Here is an 18,507-nt window from a genome sequence, read left to right on the forward strand (position 1 = left end):
CTGTAAGGTGTCAGCTGCCCAGGGATTATATCTGAACCTGTAACTGCTGAATAGTACCTACCCCGACCTGGCCTCTTGGGATTCTGCGCTAGCACATGTTGCTGGGGTCTTTGAGCCCAGCAATTTAGCCCCACTTGCTTCTGCTGGTCCCCTGACCTTCTCAGCACTGTTGCATTCCCTACCAGGGCATTTGGCTTCACATGGATCCTTTGCTATGTGTGAGCAGACCATGGAGAGCCAGGAGCGCATGGTCCATCTAACTGCCTATCACCTGCCAAACCTGTCTCAGGTTCTTCCATGCTCAAAGTAGCCACAGGTAGGGTTTCTACCCTACCTGTATTGTGTCCAGGGAAATGAGCTGCTAGCCCTGATGTCCTTGCACTTCCCAAAATCTATTTAGATGTGTAAGTGCCTGCCTGGCATATGTGGAGAGGAAAATAATAGGGATCCAGCACCTGACCTTCTTGCACTGCGTCAGTCTTTCTCCTTTGTTCTTTCACCTGAGCAGGAAAGGTCTGTCTTTGGATGTTCTGCTGTCTCTATATATGTATAAATATACACAGACGATATTATACAGAGACAAACAAAGGCAGATATTATATAACAGATTATATATTATATGTTACATATTATATAATAGATTATATATTATCTATATTTGTCTCCGTATATCCTCTGTGTATATATGGGCATATATATAAGTATATACAGAGGATATTATATGTATTATATTTTATAAATATATTTATATAAGTATATTTACATATATAGTTATATGTATAACTATATATGTATATAAATATATAAATTTATATATTACATTAAATATATTAACATATTTATATAAATATACTTATATATTAGATATATATTAAATATATTTACATAAATATAATTATGTATTATATGAATATATTAAATATATTTACATAAATATAATTATGTATTATATGAATATATTAAATATATTTATGTAAATGTATGTTTATGTAAATATATTAATAATAATATATTAATATTATGTATCTATTTGTGTTTATATAATATCCTCCTTGTCCCTTCTCTGTCCTAGACTATAAGGTTAGCAGACATCATAGTTTAACTGTTATAGGCAGAGTGAAACTTTCTTCCACAGTGAAAGAGACTACAGAAATTTAGAAATCCTGTTTCTTCTGAGAAAGTCTGTCTCTCCATGCTATAAAACCCAATTTTGGAGATCAGAAGCAAATTATTAACTCTTGTTTTTTGTTACGGTAAGACTTCTATCTGCCCCACCTGACAGCCTCCCACCCCTAATTCCTCTCCTTTCCCTTTACCCAACACAGATAGATTTTGTAGGCTGATCATGGTAAGGCCAAATGCATAGAATCATTGGCGGCAGGGCTGGGTGGGGGGAAGAATATTAATGTGCTTAGAAATATTACTCCAGCTACAACATCTTTAAATTGCAATGTTTTGGTAGTGACTAGGAAGATTAAACATTTTTTAAAACATCTCATGTTTTATAAATATGAAATATTTTATTACTTTATAACAGTTCTGTATATAGTAAGGCTATTAACTCTGCTTGGTGCACATTTTTGTCTATACAATGTTTCTGGTCTTATAAAATTTCCATTTCTTTCATAATTTTATGCTTAGAAAACTTGTCCCCAAACTATTTTCTTTCACATTTTTTAGTCACTAAAATTTTTATGATTTTATTTTTTCTCTTTAATATATTGGGAATCTATTCTAGGATATACTGGAAGGAGAAGATCTAACTTGATTACTTCTAAACTGCCAGTTTTCCCGGAATCATTTGATGAATATTCTAGAAACATAAGTATTTATATCACCGTATCTCATGCAAATGAACTTGTTTGTGCTTTTCATCACTTAACCGTTTTTGAATGGCAAGCATATGTATAACCTCTTCTTTCCTTTCCAAATGAGTGGTTCCCCTCCTGTGTAATCTTTTTAGAAGGTTACTCAATTATTCTAAGGATGCCTCCATTGATGGAAATTCTTTTCTGGTTTCCTTTGAAAATTATTTTTGGCAACAGCTTTTGAGCCATATAGAAAACCAGTCTTATAGCTTACTAATACTTTTTTATTGAACCCTCAATTACTGCAGCTTGATTACCTGATTTGCCAGGTAATGTGGCTCCAGATGACTCCTTCCTATTTCCAAAGAGCAAACACATTTTTAAAGCATGTTGAAGGAGAAAAGGATAACCTCAGTTCTGCTATGTTTGTTTTAAAATTAGTCTTATGACTTTTTAGTTGCATGTGATCAGGTGTATGTATGCACATACATGAATTAGGTTTAATCTTCCTGTTCTGCATATTTGGCTGTAACTACAAATTAGAGTCATGTGCACTTGGGAGGAAGATGACTTTCTAAAGTTACTGGCCTCTAAGCAAGCTCAGAGGGCAAGAAGAACTCTTCCCTTCTCCCTGCAAGAAGAGACTCATTGGATTCACCTCCTATGGTGGGATTCATCAATGGGGATAGTGAGTGATTCTTGGAAACAGATTAGCTCTGTATGTCAGTGGTAGAGGCCATGGTTCCTTTTAATTTTTTTTTCCAGTGCCCTGTGTATTTCTAACAACAACACTGACTAAAGGAAAGAAATGCCGAAACTGATATCCCTCTGGATTTTATAGATTTCCTAATTTTCTAATTGCTACACTCCTGCCAACAAAACACAGTGAAAGAATGCTCCATGAGGAGAGGTCTCAGAACACACCACAGGATGGGACTACAAATTTCAGTGATTACAAACAATTAAAGCAAGCAGCCAACATGTAATTTTCTTTTTGGGCATGGACATAGAATGAGAAACGACTTACTGGGTTGGAATAGATAGACACAGAGCTGTTTCCCTTTGTGTAAAAATCATACTTGATCAAGTAGAGATTATAGCTAATGTGCCCTCCCCCATTTGCCTTTAAAATTGAGGGATGTGGAAATTAGTGAAATTAAATTCACAGCTGCATTATTTGCAAATAACAAATATTCTATTTGATCCTGCAGACGCCAAAAAAGGAATGTTTTGGCTTGTGGAAAAAAAGAAAGAGTTGAACATCCAAACAATGGGAGAGGAAAGGATACACTTGAGTCTCTAGGAACAACTGGAATCATGACCCCAAATATAACTGGAACTATCTCCCTCTGTTCTGCATTTTGGCTTCTTTCCACACATTGACTTCATCCTGTCTCACTGCAGACCAGCCTTTTCCATGTATCAGAGTGGATGTCTGCCCTAAGCTCCTGAATTTTATTGTCTCTGTACTGGAGAGATACTGCCTGTCACATTGTTGGTAGTCTGAAGTTCAAAAATCCTGCTGTTGGAATTACTGCAAAAACCTAGGGGTGCCATATGCCCCGTAAACATTGTAGATTTCAACAGTTTCCTAACACAGGGTATAAAGCGTCTTGAGGAAGGCCACTTTTTTTCTAATTTACACAAAGGTGCCATATGGGCTCGTGGTGGCCCTGGGTAGAGTTCTGATGGACACAGGTTAGGTCAGATGCCCATTCCTGGACCAATCACTTATGGCCATACGGTTGAGGTCCTCTAAGAATATGGTAGTCCCTATAAGATTCTTATAAGCAGAAGAGGAACAGTTTATAGAGAAGGGAGACGTGGTTCCCTAAAGAAAGGAATGTGCTGGCAGGCAAAATATTAATTGTCCACTATGCCACAGTAGGAGTTTGGTGAGCCTATTTTACATTTTCTTTCTCCTTTGAAAAAATTTCTTGCTTCTGTTGTCCTTCTTTGCTAAATTTAAACTCTGATAGGGCAATGACTGAGGTTCCATATTTTTCCAGAGCCAGGGCAAATACTATTTGTTAAAGAATACACTAATTTATTTATTAGGTGGTGCTATGGTTTGAATGCTGGTGTCCCTCTAAAATTCTTCTTGAAATTTAATCTCCAATGCCATGGTATTAAGAGGTGGGGCCTTAAAGAGGTGATTAGACCACCTCCTTCTTAAAAAATGGCATGAACTTGAATACACTTTACCTATTGAACACTGTTCTCCCAATCTTCTTATTATTATTCAGAATATTAATTTACTCTCCCTTTTATAAGCATGGATCACCAGTTATTTTGATTTTTATTTCGGTCAATATTAATTAAATTTATGGAAACATATTTTCTTATTCTGTCCTCATAATATTTTCTTCTGCTCCATGTCTCTAGTTATCTTTCATTTTCTTCTTTTTCTTCTTCCTTTCTTATTTCTTTGGATTAAAAGGCTTAAGTGTTCTCTTTTAGTGAGGTTTGAGGGTGGTAAACTCTCTCAGGTTATGTGTATGTACCTATATTTTGCTATCTGTTGAATGGCAGTTTAGCTGTGTATAAAATTCTAGCTTGCCAAATATATTTCCTTGCATTTTGAAGATATTATTCCATTGTACTTTGTCCTGATTTTTTTTTCCAGTTAGAAGCCTATTATTAGTCTATCATTCATTGTTAGCTGATCTGTTATTTTCGTTACTAATTATTAAAGATTTTTGTTTATGTTCTGCAGTTTCACTATAAAGAATCTAAGTGGGGATTTAGTTGTATTCTTCCTACCTGGTACTTAGAACACACTTTCAAACCAAGGACCTATATCATTGCTTAATTCTGGCAAATTTTCAGCTACCACCTCTTCAGTTATTACTTCTTCCTTATTCCCTCTATTCTTCTGGAACTCTTATTAGATGTATTATGTGGTCTCTCAATTTATTCTCCATGTCTTTTAATTATTATTTAAAACTTTTTATATATTTTGTGCTGCATTCTGAGTGAATTTTGTAATACTGTAATTCAGTTCATTAATTTGTTCATCAACAGTGCCCATTTCTGGTCTATTAAATTTTTAAATCTGTATTTCTATTTCAAAATTTATAATCAATGTTTTGTCCTATCTATAGAGTTCTTATTTCTGCCTGTTTGCTTGCTTTTTTTTTTTTGAGATGGAGTCTTGCTCTGTCACCCAGGCTAGAGTGCAATGGCGTCATCTCAGCTCACTGCAACCTCCACCTCCCGGGTTCAAGCAATTCTCCTGCCTCAGCCTCCTGAGTAGCTGGGATTACAGGTGTGCACCACCATGCCCAGCTAATTTTTGTATTTTTAGTACAGACGGGGTTTCACCATGTTGGTCAGGCTGGACTTGAACTCCTCACCTCATGATCTGCCCGCCTCAGCCTCCCAAAGTGCTGGGATTACAGGCGTGAGCCACCACACCTGGTCGCTTGCTTTTTTAAATGGATTTTAGCATCCCAAGCATATTTTTTAGTCTTTCTCAGAATAACCCCTAAAATATATTTCTAATAAAGCAAATTGTATTTGAATAACTGACTTTTACTCTGGTCTTTCTTAGCGTTTTAGCTTTCTTCAAATGCCTTATAATGGTTTTAGTTTGTAAGATCATTTTGAAAGGGAGATTTGTTTCTATCTCTCTTCCCTATTTAGTAAGTTTGTGATAGCTTCTAGTTAGTTTCCCCCACCCTCATGCCAGTATTTCATTCTAGAACCAAGTCTTACATTTGCGGTGGGGGATTCCTGCCCTATAATGACACTGAGGATGCTTCAGATCCAGTCACTAGGCCAGAAGGCAGCTTGTTCCATTTCCTAGTTGTGGTGTTATGTTTCTGTCTTCTGCCTCCCTAGGCTTCCCTCCTGCTTTTTTTTTTTTTTTTTTTTTTTTTGAGACAGAGTCTAGCTCTGTCGCCCAGGCTGGAGTGCAGTGGTGCCATCTCGGCTCACTGCAAGCTCTGCCTCCCGGGTTCACGCCATTCTCCTGCCTCAGCCTCCCCCCCTCCTGTTTTTATAAAAGCTATAAGTTCACATACAAGTCAAGAAGAGTTTTCTTTTTCAGCTTCCTTTCATGACCAGGCAAATATTCCTGGCTTTAATACCCCATCTCATGTGGGATCCACTTGGTCCCTATTATTCTACAGGACTGAGCTCCTAGACATGACTACTGCCTCTGCACCAGAAGCCCCGAGCACCATGGTTTTAGCCCTATTTACTTTGTTTCTGGGTCATGGAGATTTTTATCTCGTTATTGAGTCCAGTTGTATTACTTTGGTTTCTTTTTTTAAATCATTATCTATTACTGCTATATTTTTTAGTAAAAGGAATGCTTCTGAATTTACCATTTCCAGTAAAAATTTAAACATTTTACAGTAAAGAATCATGCAAAAGGTGAAGGGATATTCCTCAAGTTGAATACTAGTGTGTGTACTTATTCTTTTCTTTATCTTTTATTTTATTTCATAAAGACAGGGTCTGCATATGTTGCCCAGGCTAATCTTGAACTGCCAGGCTCAAGCAATGCTCTCATCTGAGTCTCCCAAGTAGCTGAGACTACAGGCATGTGTGCCACCATGCCCAGCTTGTGTGTACCTATTTATTTATACTTTTCTTTATTCCATAAATAAGGATTTTTATACAGCATTTATAATAAATAGTAAAATTTAAATAATATATTAAAATTGAGTTTAAGGAAAATATAAATTAGAATAGATTCCCAAGATTAGGATGAAAACGTAAAATTTCCATACTCACATTGCAGATGATAAGATCCCACATGTTGGGCTGTATATTTGCCTCTGAGCTTCCATATAGCCGAAGTGAATAAACACAATTGATTCCTTAGTTCTCTTTTCACAAAGAAAACCCTTCCCAGTTCTTTGAGAGAAGTGAAGTTCTTCCGGCAACACATGCTAAAATAAATTTCTCCTGTGCGTATCATAGCGAGGATACTGACAGGTGAAGTACATGATGCCTTCAAAAAAGTAGCTACAATATGAGTTAGCAAGGCTGACTTTTAGAGATTCTTCAATGAAACCCTAAGGCACAATGCCCACTTCGTTAGCACATGGCAGAGTTGAGACAAACTCAGGTATGAGTCATTGTCAAATGTTCTTTAAACCTCACAGCACTCCCTCCTCTCTAGGGCTTTAAAGGATCTCCACGAATGAACCCTGTATTAGATCACTTTGGCCAGCCTGAGGCAAGAGGTGAATTCCCTTATTACTCATTTGATTGTTTTTATTGTTGTTGCAAATGACAGGAACTCAACTCAAATTAACGAAAGCATAAGAAAATTAAAATTTTTAGTTTTGTTAACTCTAAAACCCAACTGAATAATTGTAGGCAAAGGGTCTCCTGGCTGTAGAGACAATTGACTGCAGGGAAGTGAACACTGCCACGATCTTTTCCCCATCTTGTGTCTGCTTCCATCTTTGTGTTGCACGACCAAAGAGAAAAGAGAGCGCTTCTCCAATGGATCAAGTTACACAATCCTTGGGAGGGTTTGGTTTGGATCACATGCCCATCACATTTATTAGGCACATACCGTGTACCAAGCTCTGTACTCAAGCTCTTACATGAATTATATCATTCAATCTTCATGATAACTCAAAGGGAGAGGTAGAAAGCAACTGACTGAAACTAATCTCTGCCATAGGTGGTTTTGACCTTGGCCTTTCAGTTCTTTGATTCCTCACCTGCAACGATCATACCCTCCACCTCACCAAGTCACACAATCCTATGGTCATACCCTAAGGGTTGTCTTCAACAACTGCAGATCCCAATTTCAAGTGTCCTACTCTCCAATCACCACTGCCAGTACCCTAACTCCAACATTCATTGATCTCATTGGGTTTGCCAATCCACTGATCCCATCATTTTTCACTGTCTATCAACCCTCTCTTTTTTCCACCCCCACCCACACCATCATGTACTTAATACTCTTCTCACCTGGCTTGAAACTATGGTTCATCTGTGTCCTAGTTTAGTTCCCTCAGAAGCTGACCTTGAGACAAAGATTTGAGTGCAAGTCATTTATTTAAGAAGTGATCCCAGGAAGCATTGGGAGGGGAGTGGGAAAGTCACACAGGAAGAGAAGGAAGTGAATACAGGGAATTTATTAAGCAGGTGTGTGGAACAGTCCTTAGAATTATTCCCCCCTCAAGAGCAAGGAAATTGTAGTATCCCATCCATTGTTAGCTAAAGGTTATTCCTAGGGGCTTCCTAGACTTCTGGCCTATTCTAACACAGACCAACAAGAAGCCCTTCTACAGAGAGCTGCTGGGGCTTGATGTGAGAAGCCAACAACATGTGCTGTTATGGGGAGTGCAAAGTGAGGGTAGGGAATTGAGGACCATTATAGCCACTCTGTTGGAGATGCCCTTGCTCATATTTCCAGCCATTGTACTCCCCTAGTAAAATCCCAACCTTGGTGAAACCCAACTACTGCCTAATCTGAGCATCTGAATGCAGTTAGAGAAAAGCACACAAACATACTGACTGATCTCACCTTAAAGAGTCCATCAACATCAGGTGAGTCTTTAGTCAATTCTCTCTCCGACTCTCCAAGACATCAATTTCAAACTTTCTCATCTCTTGTCAAACCTGTAAAACTCCCTTTCTCCTTCTCATATTTGGTTCTTCGGGCTCCTTATTTCACTGGGAAATAGATGATATCAAAAGAGAGCTTCCACATGTTTCCAACATCTAAACACCTGCGCATCAGAACACTGATATCTACTCATATACTCTCTGCCTTAACTCTTGAGTTACCGTAGATCAGTGTTTCTCAACCTTTTCTTTTCATTATTGCCCCTTAAAGAGTCTTTTTAGATACCTTTTTCCTAATTGCCTCATGCCATAAGATTACGCACTAAATGTGTATCTGTGTTTTGTACATAAAAAGAGTAGGAGCCAACTTTTGTCCTTATTGAGGATACGTGCAATAGGTGAACTCTCCAAGTTGCTGTGTTAGGCTAAACCCTCCCAGTGCACTGGGTCCCATCTCCTTTCACCAACTCTAGAGCGCCATTCTCACTGTTATCTGTTCTCTTTCCTGTACTATCATTTCCCCCTTTCTACTGGTTTATTCCCTTCAATCTATAAAAATATTCTATGTTCCATTTGATTAAAATCTTCCCTTAACTGCATATCTCCCTTCACTGGTCTTTCCTGTTTCTCTATATCCATTCCCCTTTACCAAAGACTCAAAAGACCATGTGTAGGTGTGCTGGCCAGCAGCCAGCATCACCCACCAGACATGTGAGTGAAGATGCCTCCAGACAGCGCTAGCCCCAGCCCCAGCTCTCGGAAGGGCTTTTCGTCACTTTCCTTGGAACCAAAGAGTGGAGATGCAAGAAAGACCCCTGAAGGCTAGCTATAAGAGAATTCAAACCCATTTTCACTCAGTGGAACTGTTCGGTTGCCCATGTGACCACATTTGGTATATATTTCCTGGTTTTCACCTCAATTGGAAATGTCCACTGTGGCTTGTTGATCTTGGGTTATTTTACCTCTATGGGGACTTCTGTTATTTATGAGAAAAATATCTTCCTAATGTGGTTATTGGGAGATCAAATGAGATAAAGTGAGCTTTAAGAACCTGGCACAATGACAGGAGACAATAAACGCTCCCCCAACCTCCTTGATGCTACCTCTCGTATTCCCAGTAGAATTGGAATTTCATTGAGAAAAGGAACCCTACCTGCCATTCCTTTATATTCTTCATAGCCCATAGGACACTACTTTGTTTGTAATGTTTAATAAATGCTTTTTTAAGAAAATACCCCTGAATTGGACCAGAGGATAAAAAATTTCCAAAGCAAAAATAATTAAGAGCCTTGTTAGTTGAAGGCCCTTGGTGTAGGGCTCTTTAAAAAATTGAATTAATTATAATTGTGCCAATGAGGGACACTAATGTTGATACACTTTGAATTCTTTGGTGATGCCTCTTCTTCTGAATAAGAAATTTATTAAATATGTATAATATATGAAATATTATTGGTTTCTTTATGCACCAATTATGTGATTTAACACTTAATGCCTTGAAGTGAGGAACCAAGCATTGTGAAACATTTTGTAGCCTCAGAGATTGGAGTAATCTCTTGTACATAGGAGGGTCACACATATATTTGTTAAATAATAAAAAGAAAATAATCTTAAACATTACTATTATTACAAGTTGATACCAAATTTGAAAATTTTAATTAAAAGAGAAACACATTTACTTCTAACACGAAGACTAAAAAGTAGTATTTCACAAATTCCTTTTCATTTTGTACATTTTTCAATAAGTTTTTGTGTTTGTTTTGTGTTGAGAGGGTCAAACATTCAGTGAATGTTTGATCCGCTGATGTTTTTTTAATCCTTCCCCTTCAAGCAGAGGAACTTTTCCTTAGCGTGGCTTTCAAAGCCCTTAACAATGTGGCTCTTCTTTATTGGTTCAGCTTCATTTCTTTCCACAATTCCTCATGCCCCTCCCCTCTCTTTCCTTTCCTTTCTCCCTCCCTTTCATACAAACACGCTCCTCTCACATCTGGAACCTTGCTCATGTGTTTGCCTTTGCTCTCTTGGCTCTTTTCCTGGCTAACTCCCAGCAGTACCGCCCTGCCTACAGTGGCCTTCCCTGACCACCAAGACTGGGTGAGTTGCATCCCCTACAGCTGTCTCCTCTAACAGAATAGAAGATCCTAGAGGGCAAGGACTGTGTTCTAATTCTTGCCCTCACGGTACAGTGCACAGTCCCTAGCAGATAAGACTCTCCAAGAACATGGCTCCTTGGCATCTTTTTTTTTTTTTTGAAACAGTCTCACTCTATTGCCCAGGCTGAAGTGCAGTAGTGTGATCTTGGCTTACTGCAACCTCTGCCACCTGGGTTCAAGCGATTCTCGTGCCTTAGCCTCCCGAGTAGCTGGGATTAGAGTGGGCCACCTTATCTGGCTAATTTCTGTATTTTTAGTAGAGACAAGGTTTCACTATGTTAGCCAGGCTGGTCTCAAACTCCTAACCTCAAGTGATTCTCCCACCTTAGCCTCCCAAAGTGCTGGGATTACAGGTGTGAGCCACCGCACCCAGCCTTCCTTGGCATCTTTTAATAGGTCACAAAATGTCATTGGAGATACAGTTGTTTCATTAGTTCAGTGAAATATTTTCTATATTGGTAATAATTACAATAACAGGAACGCTGAATCTTTGCCAGGCAAACTTTAGGCCTTCAGTAACCATTAATAATCAATAATAAAAAGCCTAGAAGAAACTTGTAAATTACTGGAGAGCCTACTGAGAGACAAGAGCATCAGAGGGGTGGAGGAATTTTTGAAACAAAGTTATGATTTAAAAAGTAGTAGGGAAATATATGTGAATGTTTACAGCAGCATTATTCATAAGAGACAAAAATGGAAACAAGCAAATGCCCAATATGGTATATCCATATCATAGAATATTATTCAGCTATAAGAAGAAATGAAATACTGATACGTACTATAACATAGCTGGACCTTGAAAACATGCTTAGTGAATGAAGCCAGGTCACAAGAAAACCACATACTATATGATTCCATTTATATGAAACATTCAGAATAGGCAAATCTATAAAGACAAAAAAGTAGATTAGTAGTTGGCTAGGGTCAACAGTGGGGGAGAGAAGAATGAGGAGTGAATGCTACCAGGATGGGGTTTATTTTTGAAGTGATGAAAATGTTCTAAAATTAGATTGTGGTGATGGTTGCACAGCTCTGTGTATACTAAAAGCCACTGAACTGTACAGTTTAACTGGTTGAATTTTATGGTATATGAGTTATATCTCAATAAAACTAATTTTTTTTTTTTTTTTTTTTGAGACAGAGTCTCACTCTTGTCACCCAGGCTGGAGTGCCGTGGTGCGATCTTGGCTCATTGCAACCTCTGCCTCCCAAGTTCAAGTGATTCTCCTGCCTCAGCCTCCAGAGTAGCTGGGACTACAGGTGCTCACCACCATGACTGGCTAATTTTTCTATTTTTAGTAGAGACAGAGTTTCATCATGTTGACCAGGCTGGCCTTGAACTCCAGACCTCAGGTGATCCACTCACCTTGGCCTCCTAAAGTGCTGGAATTACAGGTGTGAGCCATCGCACCCAGCCAATAAAGCTGATTTGTAAAACTAGTACGGAACATTTGTTGCAAAGTTAAATATCAAGAGGCCGTGAAAAAAATAATTTTTTACATGACCTTTGCTGATATAGTTCTACTTTCTGCTTCTTGGTAAGTGAAAAGCCAAATCTCTAAAATCTGGGCCTTTGAAACCCTGTGCACACAGGCCAGAAAGCCCCCCACTCAGTGTTGACCAGCCAACTGGGTGAGAAGTCGCAATTACAGGATGCTAAAGATGACAGCAAAGCTGTTGCTGTGTGATGAACTGAAGGAAGAGAGCTGTAAATGAGGTGAGTGAAACGATTATTCAAAGGACATAGCATAATTAAGGGAAACAGCAAAATTACGTTTATAGTGTAAAACGTAAACATACACCTGGAAACTGACAGCTTGTAGAAAACGCAACTGTTTTTGTTGTAGACATCTCTCTGGCTAGCCGTCAGATCTGGAAAGCATTCATTTCTGGCATCAATATAGTTGGGTGTAGTTGGAAGGAATCTGGTCTAGGTCTTGGGACACCCAGGTTCCAGTTCTGGCTCTCTCATTTATTCACCATTCAACAAACAACTATTAAGCCTACTGTGTGCTAGGCACTGCAGCTAGCCCTGGTGACTCAAAGTTCAAAGACACACTTGTTCCTACCTCAAGGATCATAATGTTCAGAGAAAGACAATTCAAAATACAGTAAGTGCGTGCTGTGGCAAGGAGCAAGGTACATCTTCCATCTTGAGGCATGAAGAAAGAAGGAGTAGGTGTGAGGGAAAGGCTTGCCACAACTTGAAGTTGTATTGTTCCTTGTTAACTCTTTTTTTAAATATAGTTTTTGTAGAGACAGGGTCCCACTATATTACCTAGGCTGTTCTTGAACTCCTGGCCTCAAGTGATCCTTCCAGGCCTCCCAAAGCTCTGGGATTACAGGCATGACCAGCGGCCACTGGCAGCCACCTTGTTAACTCTGCTGTCCCACAAGCACGTCAGCTCCTTGAGGAAAAGGAAGCTTTTAAAATTACATTCATTTTTTATAAACAGCTTTATTAAGACATCACTCACACAGCACACAATTCACTCATTTAATGTATATGATTCAATAGTTTTTAGTACGTTCACAGAACTATATAATCATCACTGCAATCTAATTTTACAGCATTTTCATTACCACAGAAAGAATCCCTGTACCCATTAGCTGTCACTCCCCTTCCCACCCCATCTCCACTCCCAGACCTTGCCAAACACAAATCCACTTTCTATCTTTATAGATTTGCTTATTCTAGATGTTACATATAATGGAATCACACAGTATGTGACCTTTGTGACCGGCTTCTTTCACTTAGCCTAATGGTTCAAGTTTCAATATTCATCCATATAGCAGTATGTCTCAAAACTTCATTAATTTCATGGCTGAATAATATTCCATCGTATAGATACGCCACTGTTTATCATTCGTCAGTTGGTAGGCATTTGAGATATTTCTACTTCATGGTCTTATGAATGCCATGAACATTTGTGTAAACGTTTTTGGGTGGACATATGTTGCTATTTCCCTTGGGTATATACCTAGAAGTGGAATTGCTGGATCATGTCGTTACTCTGTCTAATCTTTGGAGGAGTTAATACTACCAGATTGCTTTTCAGAATGACTGCACCATTTTACATTCTTGCCAGCAACAGATGAAGACTCCAATTTCTCCACATCCTTAGGAATACTGGTTATTTTCTGTCTTTTTGATCGTAGCCATCTTAGTGGGTATGAAGTGGTCACTTTATTCATTTTCGTATCCCTGGTGCCTCGAAGACAACATGGCACAGGTAGATGCACAATTTATTTGTTGAGCAATTTTGAGAACATGGTGGATATTTGTCATTTAGGGGCTCCCCAGAACCTGGCCCCCTTTATTTTGTTTAGATAATTATCTGAGGGTTACTGGAGAGAAGCAGATCCCCAATATAATATAGAAGACTACCAAAATGTTGGCTCCTTACTTTCTCAACCCTGCCTGCAAGTAGAGCATGCAACATAGGCTAAGCTTGGTTGACCTAATGGATCTGCCCCGGGCTTCAAAGACAGGGCTCTAGTAATGCAAAATATGGGTGGTGGAGAAACAATTCTGGTGGCAGTAACAGGCACTGCAGTGACATCTGGTTGCCAGGAACAACAGTGCTGATAGTGAGAGTGGTGGGTAGCGAATGGTGGGTAATGCCCAGTGACACTGACTTGGAAGTGAAGGCCATGGCATCCTGTGTTGAATGGTGGTGGCAGTGATGGTTGCCTTCCTCCCCCAGTATGTGGTCCTGTGTCTTGGCTGTCTTCCTGGCTGCTGCCTAGCCTTCCTTGTTTCTTCTGCTTATTGTCTGAGCCTGTTTCTGCAGCCTTCCCAGCAATTGTGTCAGCCACCCAATATCCTTTCACCAAATTCTCTTTCTCCTTAAGTCAGCCAACATCAATTTCTTCTGTTGCTTGCAACTAAGAACCCTGTTACAATAAACACTGAATGGCTGTGTGTGTGTGTGTGTGTGTGTCTTTGTATGTATGAATAGAGAGGTCAATGAATGAATGAGGGTACTGAAGCTCTATACAGAGCTTCGAAGGGTGAGCAGAGGTTGGTCAGGCACCATAGGGCAAATGCTTTCTAGCAGAACAAAGAGCACAGCATAGGCACTGGGGAATGAGAGAACATGGTGATTAGGGAAACTGTCAGGAGTTCAGTCTGGCTGGGGAAAAGGGAGCAAGACGGGGAGTGTTGAGATGTGATGCTACAGAGACTGGCCTGGGATGGATCATTAAGGATCTTTTAGGTTAGGCTAAACAGTCTTGATTTTATCCTGAAAAAAAAAAAAAAAAACAGGAAGGACACTATCAGTCAAGGTAGTGATATTAGATTTACATTTAGAAAATATGCTATTAAAAAAATTCTGGCAGCAGGAAGGAGGATGAAGTGGAAGGAAGCAAGAGTAGAGACAAGAAGACCAGCTGAGGAGCTAAAGCAATACTTCCAATGAAAGACAGTGAAGTCTGAACCGAGGCAGTGAGCTTGGAGAGGAGGCATTGGATCTGAGATATATTAAAAAGGTAGAACCAATGGAAATTTTGTCTTTGATATACAGGAATTAAGAAAGAAGGAAGACCATGGATGACTCCAAGGTTTCTGTTTAAGTAGATCTGACAGGTGGTGGTGTCATTTATGCAGGCATTTATTCAACAGAAATTTAATTAGCACATAGTGTGGTAGGTGCTGTGTATAATGAAGTGGATAAAATAAACCTGGTTCTACCTTTGCTGTAGTAATGATTACCCTATGTCAGCCTTAATTTACATGTCTTCTCAGATTTTCTGGGCCTTATCATCTCTGGGACCCTTGACTTCTTCTTCTGTTTCAGCTGCTACCACTAGAGACTTAGTTAAGTCCCTTGTGGTTTAACTGCCTGAAGCCAACCAGCCACATACCCACAGTTTCCTCCTACCACTCTGAACTCCAGGGCATGGGACCCGACTTTCTGAGTGACTGTTAAAGAAAATGGATAACCCAACTGGGAAGTGAGAAAATGTTAACTCCCTGAGGGAAAAGCTATGACCAACAGGAGACAGGAGACACAAGGATAAAATTCCTTCCTTCTTCACATTGTTTCGTGGTGTGATTTCTTCATACTGCCTGTCTGGAGATGTCCTGTATGGCCAAGTGGCTGCACCTGCCCAAGAGACAGGCTGAATTTCTTTAAGGCTTTTCATGGAGTAGTGTTTAGCACAGTAATGCATTGCTGTAGCTTGTTCCCCATTTTTTCTTGTCTTTTTCCTCATACTGTTGCCCTGGGATTATACCTTCTAAAAAAAAGCATCAATACTTAATCCTTGCATCAGGGTTTGTTTTCTAGGGAACTGGGCTAAGACATACCCAGATAGGAAAACAGAAGGAGGTGATCAGTTCCATTTGGATATGCTGAGTTTGAGTGAACTTGAGTGAAAACTATTCATCCATTCAAAAATATTATATTGAGTGCCTCCATATATGCTTGAATTAGGGATACTATGGTGAACAAAACAGACATATTTCCTGCTCTTTTAGAGCTTACATTAAGTGTTAAGGGTTGACAAGTAATAATTCAGTACAGAATAAGTAGACGTGATGATTCTACAAAATGATAAAAGTTTTTAAAGAAAAAATTTTAAAGGTGATGTGGTAGAGTGTGACATGTGTATGTTGGGAGGGACATGTGTATGTATGACCACCCTAGACAGGGTGTTCAAGGGAACAGAGAGTAAGTGGAGGAAAAAGCTTCTCCAGAGGGATAGGCAAGGCTTTTGAAGAAAGTGGCTGGAAGGGTCGGTCTGGAGATGGATACATCTGTCCATCACTGGGGGTTCAAGCGTGGGTAGGAAATTTGCCTCTATTTTCACCACGAAATAGCTGGTGAGGACATATGCATACAAAGTAATGGGAACTTGGAGTTTTGTAGAGCAGCAAAGGTTCAGAAGTGTTGTTTTGCAGCATGGGTGTGCATGCAGACCAGGAACAGGAAGAAGAGTCAGTGGGCAGTGCCAGAGCAGAAAAGGCGGATACTACCTGCACAATCCATGGCACTAAGTGGTCACAGGACTTTGGAGAAGTAAGCCTGGGCCTCAGTTTCCTCAACTGCAAAATAAGAGCACTGAATCAGGCTCCACGATTTTACAAAGGCAAAGAGGAGTTGATATGAAACTACTATATAGCTATGCAATTTTTCCTTGAAACTCACCAGTGAAGTCTTTAGGACCCAGTAGTAATTGGCTCTCTCCCACCATTAATTACATTCTGGCCACTTGTCAGCTAACACAATTGTCAGACTCCTTCAGTAAAATGTCTGTTTCATAGCAAGGACCATTTACAGTAAGGACAAACAATTGGGACTCATTAATTCAATAATTAGGACACTGCTTATGCATCTATTGTCTACTCTAGTCAGCTATGTTAAGTAAGCTCTTCAGTCTTCATCAGAGCAATTATGCTAATAAGCTTGAAATTTTCCAAGAGTATTATACCTTCATACACTTATCCTGCCTAGCAGCAGCCTGGCTCAGTCAATATTGTCACCCACAGACAATTATAATGAAAGCATAAGGCCCAATTGTTTGCATATGACTACCAAATAATCTCTCCTCACAACAGAACTTCAAACAATTTGTATATTGTTCTTTCAGGGTTTAGACACTGGCCTCTGTTATTCTTTTCTCAAAATATGTAGATCTCAGACATTTAAATGCCTTTATGGGAGAGCTCATTGCATTGGAATTGTATTGTAATTTTCCAAGTAATATTTGAACAGTCACTGGGTTATCCAATGATCTATTCATCTTATCATTACTTATCCATTTAAGTGTAGAGATAAGAAATATAATAGATATTGATAGAGAATGATGAGAAATATAATGTTTTGCCATATATTTTTGTCTTTATCCGAGCCAACTTCTCTTTTAATCTCTTTCTCTCTTTAATTATAAAAAATCCTGTCTTATTTTTTTCGAGTGACTTTGGCCAAAGAGTGAGAATTTTCCACTATGATCAACCAATGCTTCTGTGGTAGCTGCATGACAGACACCTGACGAACGCTTGTTAAATTTGAAGTTTTTTTCTCATATATGCCTTATTCCTGTCTCCTGCATTTCCTATCAGATGTGAAATACTTTTTCTTTTTAGCAAAAACTAACGTGAATAAGGATTGTGTGTTGGGGGGGGCGCATATGTTCAAATCTGCAACATAAATTCATTTGGAACCTGAAATTTCATTGTATCAATATAAATATCTAGCTGATGTTGGATTTCTTCCTTATTATTTACAATAAAAGTAAGCCCACGCATTTGTTCTTTAAAATTTTTACTTATCTCATTTTAATCAGGGTCCTCTCAGTTGCAAATAACTGGATCTTTCCTTAAGATGTAGTAATGCTCACTGCAATTTAATCCCACTAGGATGAAAAGAGACCCAACAGCTGTATGGAGGGCCACTATAAATCGGAAGAATGGGCGCAAAGCTGTGTAGAATGTTTGCAGACCTGTGACATGTTTTTCTTTTATACAAATGCTGTATTTCATCTTTCTTCAATTACTTAGTATTTTGGTAAGGGTAGGGGAAGACAAGTGAAAATAAGTTGTCCTTGTCCTTCAGGAACTTACAATCTAGATGGGGAGACAATATATACACACAGGAGAAGCTAAAAAAAAAAAAACTGCTCAAGACTAAATGAATGGATCAAGATATTAATCAAAATGAAGTAATGGTATGTATATCATTGTAAGTATAAGAGAGAAAATTCATATGTGAATGGTATAGCTTTGGGCTAGGGAAGCCAGAAAGGGCTTTAAAGATTTACCAGAGAAGGGAGAATATGAGTTGTTTTTTTGAAAGATCATGACTGTGTGTGTGTGGTGTGTGTGTGTGTCTGTGTGTGTCTTTGTATGTATGGATAGAGAGTTCAATGAATGAATGAGGGTACTGAAGCTCTATACAGAGCTTCCAAGGATGAGCAGAGGTTGGTCAGGCACCATAGGTCAAGTGCTTTCTAGCAGAACAAACAGCACAGCATAGGCACTGGGGAATGAGACAGCATGGTGA

The sequence above is a fragment of the Nomascus leucogenys genome, chromosome 4 (assembly GCF_006542625.1).
Source record: "Nomascus leucogenys isolate Asia chromosome 4, Asia_NLE_v1, whole genome shotgun sequence".
In the NCBI taxonomy this organism is placed as follows: domain Eukaryota; kingdom Metazoa; phylum Chordata; class Mammalia; order Primates; family Hylobatidae; genus Nomascus; species Nomascus leucogenys.